The 9,691-nt window shown below is 39.7% G+C and overlaps 1 non-coding gene across 1 annotated transcript; it reads right to left on the bottom strand.

Annotated features, from left to right (window-relative positions):
* Nucleotides 1-8,971: 8,971 nt before the first annotated feature.
* Nucleotides 8,972-9,042, bottom strand: TRNAG-GCC (transfer RNA glycine (anticodon GCC)). The gene has a single exon. It is a non-coding gene; the product is annotated as a tRNA-Gly (tRNA).
* Nucleotides 9,043-9,691: the final 649 nt, after the last annotated feature.

The following is a 9,691-nucleotide window of genomic DNA, read 5'->3' as shown; positions in this document are numbered from 1 at the left end:
CACAGAATCTTAGGATTATTGCCCGGAAACCCGGTGAATAGCGAGTCATTCATATTATTTTATTGAATTTTTTATTGCAATACAATAAAGGTACGACCGATCTATTATAAATCGAAAACTTTTCGTCAAACAAAGATCTTCCTTCGAGGCTCGAGGGATAAAAACACATTTTTTTTTATTTAATATTAACTTAATATTAAAAAAACTATCTATTCATCTTTGTCAAGACGACGACCCTCTCCATCTTATTCGGATATTTATACCGTATACCGGATTAAACAACCAATGAATTGGGACGAATCCACAAACTCTATACTATACTATAGTATTTTATACTATGGTTATATTTAGAGGTCCATAGGAATTAAAAAATTCCTTTCTAGTTTCAGATTTATCAACAACAACTCTTCTCATGAGCTATCCCATGGATCTATTATTCCCATGGATCTATTATAAATAAATTCATGGGTCGCCCTATGATTTTAATATTTCCATTGTATTGTTTTGTTTGTGGATACGCGCTATTCGCCCAAAATGGATGGGTTGGTTATTCTATTTTCATCATGGAATGCTTATTTGATTCTTTTGACTCTTTGGGTAATAATAAAAAAAAAAAAAACTCCTCGAGTTAGATCAGAATTTGTAGGAAAATTTCTTGGATTCCTTAACTTCGATAAAATAAAGAGTAAGAGTTCTGTTCATTGGTATACCACATTGGACTGAAATCCAATCTGATTCCAATATTTCCTATCTATCCCTGTCTTAAAAGGGGCAATTTTGAGGGTCTTTTTTTTTTTACAATTACTCTGTTTTTATGTGATTTCGTACTGTACAATTCCTTTGTTTATGGGAGCATTTTCCCTCGAGGGAGAGGATAATGAGAAGAATTATGGAATGGGTTGTAAACTATGCCTAGATCTCGGATAAGTGGAAATTTTCTTGATAAGACCTCCTCAATTGTAGCCAATATCTTATTACGAATAATTCCGATAACTTCAGGAGAAAAAGAGGCATTTACCTATTACAGAGATGGTGTGATTTGATTCGTTTTTTTTTTATTTATTTATTAATATTAAAATTTATATATATTCTAATTATATAATATAATTCTATTTATTTATATTTACTTATTATATTATATTATTATATATTGGATTTGACCTCTTTCAGTCTTATGAGAAGGGGACATGGTTCAGGACACAAAAAAAAAATTCTTTAAATAAACTTCCGCTTGGTGAAGGTGAAGTTTGGGGTAGTAGAGATCGAACAATTCCTTCTGTCGTGTATCCCCGATTGATGCAACCTCAGATGCTTCAATTATCGATTTTAGCATTGAGCGAAAGGTTACACCTATAGGTTCTGTATTGCAGGTTAATCCTACTCCACCAGTACCAATAGGCGGCGCATAGGGGAAGAAGCACTACACCTAGGAATCAACAACACGAAAACTTTGTTATATATTATACCCCTTTTCCTTATTGGGATCGGGACTAACAAGAATGGTTGGGACAACAAACATCCATCTCGTTTGTGCTTTGGATACCCGTATAACCATCGAAGATCGTTGAAGTGACTAATTCCTGCAAATCAAATAGAGGGCGTTGAGGACAAAGAAATTGTTGGAGTGAGCATTTCTATCTAGCATCAACACGTTTGGTGTTAAGAAAAAGACCTCCTACAGGAAGGCTGGCTAGAGATTTCTTGTAAAAACACTAGCCCCCATCAGTTCATAATGAAAATATTTCAATCTTTTTTGATTCCGATTCCATGGGTTATTCCCTTTATTACTATGCACAGAAGAGAAGGGAGGAGCCGTATGAGATGAAAGTCTCACGTACGGTTCTGAAACGGAGATTCTTTGAATAGAATGAACGACCGTAACGGATGTCAGCTCAATCCGAAGGAAATTATGCGGAAGCTTTACAAAATTATTATGAAGCTACGCGACTAGAAATTGATCCCTACGATCGAAGTTATATACTCTATAACATAGGCCTTATCCACACAAGCAACGGGGAACATACGAAGGCTTTGGAATATTATTTCCGGGCGCTAGAGCGAAACCCATTCTTACCACAAGCTTTTAATAATATGGCCGTGATCTGTCATTACGTGCGACTATCTCCACTATAGAAAGAAGGAAAGAAAGATCAAATACGCTAGTCAATACTAGAAAAAAAAAATAGGCTTTCTACATATGCATCGTCCAAAGCAACGATTTTTATCAGCTGTAGCAAAGAAAGACTTCATAGAGGCCAAAATATGAAGAAATAGGTATGGCCTATATACTAGATTCCATGGATAAAGGATCTAATTTAATTGATAGGGTAAGCGCCGTAAAGATCAATTAGAGAGGTTTTGGGGCCGATACAATAAGAACTGCTTACAGAACATATCATATCTTATGATATGAGATAAAAGTGAGGAATCAACTTATGTAATAGAGTCGATCTACTAAGGTATTGAGCAGCGGTGTAGCATCAGATCCCAAAGATAGTAAGTCCTTTCTTTCTTATGGAGGAAAGTCTTTTTCAAAGATTCTATATCAATATCAATTCCTATATGAAACCGAGATAGTTACCTTTCAGAAGATTCTAATGATAGAGGGGGTACGGTACCTATGCTTTATTTTTCTGAAGGTGGGAGAAAAGATAAAACGCATTTTTGATCAAAAAAAGAGTTTGAAACTCATGTAATTAACCTCTTCTGGTTAACCCGGGATAGATTTACGAGAAATCTCATTCAATTATAGATATGGTAGATTAAGATGGGACACCAAAAGACTTGACGGCGGAGCCGTATGAGGTAGGAAACTCTCAAGTACGGTTCTAAGGGAAGGAAATGACCCACCTATTCCGACCGGGGAGAACAGGCCATTCGACAGGGGGATTCTGAAATTGCGGAGGCTTGGTCTGATCAAGCTGCTGAATATTGGAAACAAGCAATATCGCTTACTCCAGGTAATTATATTGAAGCCCATAATTGGTTGAAGATCACAGGGCGGTTCGAATAAGAACACTCTTTTTTTTTTTAATTCAATTATCATGTTATGTTGGATCCATTAATCAAATAAAATGGATCGTTCCTCTGGGAAGAGCCAATCAAGGAATTTCATTATATCCCTTCTAAGATCGTTCTATTTCGTCTGGTACTTCCGAAGTATAAACCATATAGATACTGTACAGAATACATTCCATTCCTTTTTTCTATGCTAATAAAGCTATATCCTCGACTGACTAAATAGGGATATCGGGATGTCTCTTTTTTCTTTTTAATGACTAATGAATGATTCTTTGATTTGTAATAGAGTAATAAATACGTTCCATGTGAGATATATGTAAGATCTAAACTGAAGTGGATTCATCTAGGCATTTATACATTGAAATATGAATACATTGGATTGCACCAAAAATGGTTTTTGCGCCATGCCATGTGAGGAAGGGGCTTTATTATTAGATAAAGGTCCGTTGGGCGCCCCCCAGATATGTCATAATAGATCCGAACACTTGCCCCGGATTGACTTCCATATCATAATTGCTCTAGTAAATAACTAAAGAAAATAAATAGATGGGAGATAGGAAAGAAAGGAACTAATCACTAATCATAAATACCCATCTCTCAGAGGTTCACTAATTACTGACAGTTGGCGGGTCTCTTTGTATGTGTTGTCCGGAAAGAGGAGGACTCAATGATTATTCGTTCGCCGGAACCAGAAGTGAAGATTATGGTAGACAGGGATCCCGTAAAAACTTCTTTCGAGGAATGGGCCAAACCCGGTCATTTCTCAAGAACAATAGCTAAGGGCCCTGATACTACCACTTGGATCTGGAATCTACATGCTGATGCTCACGATTTCGATAGCCATACGAGTGATTTGGAGGAGATCTCTCGAAAAGTCTTTAGTGCTCATTTCGGTCAACTCTCCATCATCTTTCTTTGGCTGAGTGGCATGTATTTCCACGGTGCTCGTTTTTCCAATTATGAAGCATGGCTAAGCGATCCTACTCACATTGGACCCAGCGCCCAGGTGGTTTGGCCAATAGTGGGTCAAGAAATATTGAATGGTGATGTGGGCGGGGGTTTCCGAGGAATACAAATAACCTCTGGATTTTTTCAGATTTGGAGAGCGTCTGGAATAACTAGCGAATTACAACTCTATTGTACCGCAATTGGTGCATTGGTATTTGCAGCGTTAATGCTTTTTGCCGGTTGGTTCCATTATCACAAAGCTGCTCCTAAATTGGCTTGGTTCCAAGATGTAGAATCCATGTTAAATCACCACTTAGCGGGGTTACTAGGACTGGGGTCTCTTTCTTGGGCGGGACACCAAGTACATGTATCTTTGCCGATTAACCAATTTCTAGATGCCGGGGTAGATCCTAAGGAGATACCGCTTCCTCATGAATTTATCTTGAATCGGGATCTTTTGGCTCAACTTTATCCAAGTTTTGCTGAGGGAGCAACCCCATTTTTCACCTTGAATTGGTCAAAATACGCGGAATTTCTTACTTTTCGGGGAGGATTAGACCCAGTAACAGGGGGTCTATGGCTGACCGATATTGCACACCATCATTTAGCTATTGCAATTCTTTTCCTGATAGCTGGTCACATGTATAGGACTAACTGGGGCATTGGTCACGGTCTGAAAGATATTTTAGAGGCTCATAAAGGTCCATTTACAGGTCAGGGTCATAAAGGTCTCTATGAGATCCTAACAACGTCATGGCATGCTCAATTATCTCTTAACTTAGCTATGTTAGGCTCTTCAACCATTGTTGTAGCTCACCATATGTATTCCATGCCCCCCTATCCATACTTAGCTACTGACTATGGTACACAACTTTCGTTGTTCACACATCACATGTGGATTGGTGGGTTTCTCATAGTTGGTGCTGCTGCACACGCAGCCATTTTTATGGTAAGAGACTATGATCCAACTACTCGATACAACGATCTATTAGATCGTGTACTTAGGCACCGCGCCGCAATCATATCACATCTCAACTGGGCATGTATATTTCTAGGCTTTCACAGTTTTGGTTTGTATATTCATAATGATACCATGAGTGCTTTAGGGCGTCCCCAAGATATGTTTTCAGATACCGCTATACAATTACAACCCATCTTTGCTCAATGGGTACAAAACACCCATGCTTTAGCACCTAGTGCAACAGCTCCTGGTGCAACAACAAGCACCAGCTTGACTTGGGGGGGTAGTGATTTAGTGGCTGTAGGGGGCAAAGTCGCTTTGTTACCTATTCCATTAGGAACCGCAGATTTTTTGGTACATCACATTCATGCATTTACGATCCATGTGACTGTATTGATATTACTGAAAGGTGTTCTATTTGCTCGTAGCTCACGATTGATACCTGATAAAGCAAATCTTGGGTTTCGTTTCCCTTGTGACGGCCCCGGAAGAGGGGGAACATGCCAAGTATCCGCCTGGGATCATGTCTTCTTAGGCCTATTCTGGATGTACAATTCCATTTCGGTAGTGATATTCCACTTCAGTTGGAAAATGCAGTCAGATGTTTGGGGCAGTATAAGTGATCAAGGGGTGGTAACTCATATCACGGGGGGGAACTTTGCGCAAAGTTCCACTACTATTAATGGGTGGCTCCGGGATTTCTTATGGGCACAAGCATCTCAGGTAATTCAGTCTTATGGTTCCTCATTATCCGCATACGGCCTTTTTTTCCTAGGCGCTCATTTTGTCTGGGCGTTTAGTTTAATGTTTCTATTCAGCGGCCGTGGTTATTGGCAAGAACTCATTGAATCCATCGTTTGGGCTCATAACAAATTAAAAGTTGCTCCTGCTATTCAGCCTAGAGCCTTGAGCATTGTACAAGGACGCGCTGTAGGAGTAACCCATTACCTTCTGGGCGGAATTGCCACAACATGGGCATTCTTCTTAGCAAGAATTATTGCACTAGGATAATGGCTAGGAGGATTTGAAAGGCATTATGGCATTAAGATTTCCAAGGTTTAGCCAAGGCTTAGCTCAGGACCCCACTACTCGTCGTATTTGGTTTGGTATTGCTACCGCACATGATTTCGAGAGTCATGATGATATTACTGAGGGACGTCTTTATCAGAACATTTTTGCTTCTCACTTCGGGCAGTTAGCAATAATCTTTCTGTGGACTTCCGGAAATCTGTTTCATGTAGCTTGGCAAGGAAATTTTGAGTCATGGGTACAGGACCCTTTACATGTAAGACCAATTGCTCATGCAATTTGGGATCCTCATTTTGGTCAACCGGCGGTAGAAGCTTTTACTCGAGGGGGTGCTCTCGGCCCAGTGAATATCGCTTATTCCGGTGTTTATCAGTGGTGGTATACAATCGGCTTACGTACCAATGAGGATCTTTATACTGGAGCTCTTTTTCTATTATTTCTTTCTGCCATATCCTTAATAGCGGGTTGGTTACATCTACAGCCCAAGTGGAAACCAAGCGTTTCGTGGTTTAAAAATGCCGAATCTCGTCTCAATCATCATTTGTCAGGACTATTCGGAGTAAGTTCCTTGGCTTGGACAGGGCATTTAGTTCATGTCGCTATTCCCGGATCAAGGGGGCAGTACGTCAGATGGAATAATTTCTTAGATGTATTACCGTATCCCCAGGGGTTGGGCCCCCTTTTTACAGGTCAGTGGAATCTTTATGCCCAGAACCCCGATTCCAGTAGTCATTTATTCGGCACCTACGAAGGGGCGGGAACTGCCATTCTAACCCTTCTCGGGGGATTCCATCCACAAACACAAAGTTTATGGCTGACCGACATTGCCCATCATCATTTAGCTATTGCATTTATTTTTCTCGTTGCTGGCCATATGTATAGAACTAACTTCGGTATTGGGCATAGTATGAAAGATCTTTTAGAAGCACATATTCCTCCGGGAGGTCGATTGGGGCGTGGACATAAGGGTCTTTATGACACAATCAATAATTCGCTTCATTTTCAATTGGGTCTTGCCCTAGCCTCTTTAGGGGTTATTACCTCCTTGGTAGCTCAACACATGTACTCTTTACCCGCTTACGCATTTATAGCACAAGACTTTACTACTCAAGCTGCGTTATATACTCATCACCAATACATCGCAGGGTTCATCATGACAGGAGCCTTTGCTCATGGAGCTATATTCTTCATTCGAGATTACAATCCAGAACAGAATGAGGATAATGTATTGGCAAGAATGTTAGACCATAAAGAAGCTATCATATCTCATTTAAGTTGGGCCAGCCTGTTTCTGGGGTTTCATACTTTAGGACTCTATGTTCATAACGACGTCATGCTCGCTTTTGGTACTCCGGAGAAACAAATCTTGATTGAGCCTATATTTGCCCAATGGATACAATCTGCTCACGGTAAGACTTCATATGGGTTCGACGTACTCTTATCTTCAACGAATGGCCCAGCATTTAATGCTGGTCGAAGCATATGGTTACCTGGCTGGTTGAATGCCGTTAATGAGAATAGTAATTCACTATTCTTAACAATAGGTCCTGGAGACTTCTTGGTTCATCATGCGATTGCTCTAGGTTTGCATACAACTACATTGATTTTAGTAAAAGGTGCTTTAGACGCGCGCGGTTCCAAGTTAATGCCAGATAAAAAGGATTTCGGTTATAGTTTTCCTTGCGACGGCCCGGGACGAGGTGGTACTTGTGATATTTCGGCTTGGGACGCATTTTATTTGGCAGTTTTCTGGATGTTAAATACCATAGGATGGGTTACTTTTTATTGGCATTGGAAGCACATCACATTATGGCAAGGTAACGTTTCCCAATTTAACGAATCCTCCACTTATTTGATGGGATGGTTAAGAGATTATCTATGGTTAAACTCTTCACAACTTATCAATGGATATAACCCTTTTGGTACGAATAGTTTATCGGTCTGGGCATGGATGTTCCTATTTGGACATCTTGTTTGGGCGACTGGATTTATGTTCTTAATTTCCTGGCGTGGATATTGGCAGGAATTGATTGAAACTTTAGCATGGGCTCATGAACGCACACCTTTGGCTAATTTGATTCGATGGAGGGATAAACCAGTGGCTCTTTCCATTGTGCAAGCAAGATTGGTTGGATTAGCCCACTTTTCTGTAGGTTATATATTCACTTACGCAGCCTTCTTGATTGCCTCTACATCAGGCAAATTTGGTTAATTCATTTTTCTTGTAATGTGCTCCATCGGGAACAATCTCATTTGATTCGGTGGAGAAGGGGGACTACCACTACCCTCTTATATTTCTACATCTAGGATCCGACCCGTATCATTGATAATAAAATAGGAACTGAACAATTATGGCAAGGAAAAGTTTGATTCAAAGGGAGAATAAAAGGCGGAAATTAAAAGAGAAATATCATTTGATTCGCCGATCCCTAAAAAAAGAAATAAGCAAAGTTTCGTCGTTGAGTGACAAATGGCAAATTCATGGAAAATTGCAATCCCCGCCACGTAATAGTGCACCTATACGTCTTCATCGACGTTGCTTTTCGACCGGAAGGCCCAGAGGTAACTATCGGGACTTTGGGCTATCCGGGCACATACTTCGCGAAAGGGTTCATGCATGTTTGTTGCCGGGGGCAACGAGATCAAGTTGGTAAGGGTAAAAATACCCCTTCTTCATATTTCTATGGGTCTCTATGATCTATGATCATAGAGGGGCCCCTTTACCATTCTGTAGAAATGGGCTATTCTATTTATTATGGTAGAGGGGCAATCCTTCTTGGTCCATTAGTTCCCGGGTCTTTCGTGCGGGGTAGAGCAGTTTGGTAGCTCGCAAGGCTCATAACCTTGAAGTCACGGGTTCAAATCCTGTCTCCGCTACATTTTTAGACGTTAGGTGTAACTCCGTTAATTGTTTTGGGATAGTAGGAAAGAAGAGGGAAGTTAGAACCACTACACTATCGTGGTCAACTATACCGAATCATTTATCATATTATATTAGATTATTTTACCATGGGCGGATAGCGGGAATCGAACCCGCATCTTCTCCTTGGCAAAGAGAAATTTTACCATTCGACCATATCCGCATTTCTTCGTTCTGATATGAACATCATCATGTTCACACATATATGATATATCATATATATATATATATATATATATGTGTGTCTGGATCATATTTGTACAGGGCTATATAATATATTATATTAGATTCCAATTATTTTATTTTAACATTAGATTATTCATTTTTCATTCAAGAAGTGACCCCTCTCCCTCCAACTTTTTCTTTCTTTTTTTTTTTGAGGGGGGGGGGGCTCATATTGAATTTTAATGTGTCTCACAGTCCGAATTCCTTCGGGGGAGGGGTCACTTTTTTATTCTTGTACGAGGAGGTTCAAGATATTAGAGAATTAAGGATAGCTACTAGAAAGACCAATCCAATCCATAATGATGTACCTGAAAATACAACATTTTTGTTACTTGACCAACCATCAGGAGAAGCAAATACAACGGGTACACTAATCACTAAAATTGATGAAGTAGCAATTAATGCAAAAACAGCCAATTGGAAAGCAATAGTCATGCTTGTAATCCTCCAAGCTACCAACAAATGAACTTGAACTATACCATTTGATCCCCCTCTCAGTCCAAATTGTACTAAAATCCATCATGCGGGGATTTGCCCATGAATACATTGACCTTTTCGAACTTATTCCGACTTTAATCTTTAATTTA

The sequence above is a fragment of the Aristolochia californica genome, unplaced genomic scaffold (assembly GCF_029961685.1).
Source record: "Aristolochia californica isolate CCGP_79_NKW_82.1479 unplaced genomic scaffold, dmAriCali1.0.hap1 SCAF_155, whole genome shotgun sequence".
In the NCBI taxonomy this organism is placed as follows: Eukaryota; Viridiplantae; Streptophyta; class Magnoliopsida; order Piperales; family Aristolochiaceae; genus Aristolochia; species Aristolochia californica.
The sequence above is the reverse complement of the archived record's forward strand: the minus strand, read 5'-3'. Positions and strand labels throughout refer to the sequence as shown.